A 796-nucleotide genomic window follows, 5' to 3' on the forward strand; every position below is an offset into this window, starting at 1 on the left:
CATATTTTCACATTAATTAATTTATCCCTCAAAGGGCTACTGCCATACGTAGCGAGCCCCGGATGAATTGTTGGGAAATACGGTTTTCCCGTTCATCTCACAATATATTACACTCGTGAATTCAAACGCTCTCTCACCCCTTACCTTATTTCAACGCTTTCACACACAAATAGGATTACACAAGCAAACAACCTTTGTTCATTGACTCTTTGTCCATCAATCGATCATAAATCAGAACACCAATCAGTGGATAATATAGCCACTTTTCACACGGTCGTTTTGGCGTTGATTTCACTCAAATCGGACATACGGTGAAGGAGAACGGTGCAAAATAACGAATTCTACAAATGGAGAAGTCGGGTATTTTAGAGAGAAATTGGGTTTGTTAAAATTCTGGAAAATTATGTTTAATGGACTAGTTAAATGAATGAAATAACATACTCAAATATGGGCTAAAATGGAGAAAGTTTTCTGGAACATCACCGGTGTCAAACGATAGGGTTATTGTTGTCTTTCCTCTTTGGCTTTACGGCTGCCCTTCCAACTCCCTTCCCTTCTTTTGTTTGTTTTATTTTATTAACAATTAGGGTTCACACATGGTTAAAACTCGTTGGTCCCTTTATTTATTTTTAAATAAAACCAATAATTAATAAAACTAATGTTTTAACATTTTTTTAACATAATTTAATTACTAAATATTGCTAATATTTTATAAAATAAAGTAATAAATCGTTTAAAATATATTAATAATCAAAACCTTCATATTCAAAATAATCACCCTAATGATACTTTTTTT

This window comes from Cicer arietinum, chromosome 6 (assembly GCF_000331145.2).
Source record: "Cicer arietinum cultivar CDC Frontier isolate Library 1 chromosome 6, Cicar.CDCFrontier_v2.0, whole genome shotgun sequence".
Taxonomy (NCBI): Eukaryota; Viridiplantae; Streptophyta; class Magnoliopsida; order Fabales; family Fabaceae; genus Cicer; species Cicer arietinum.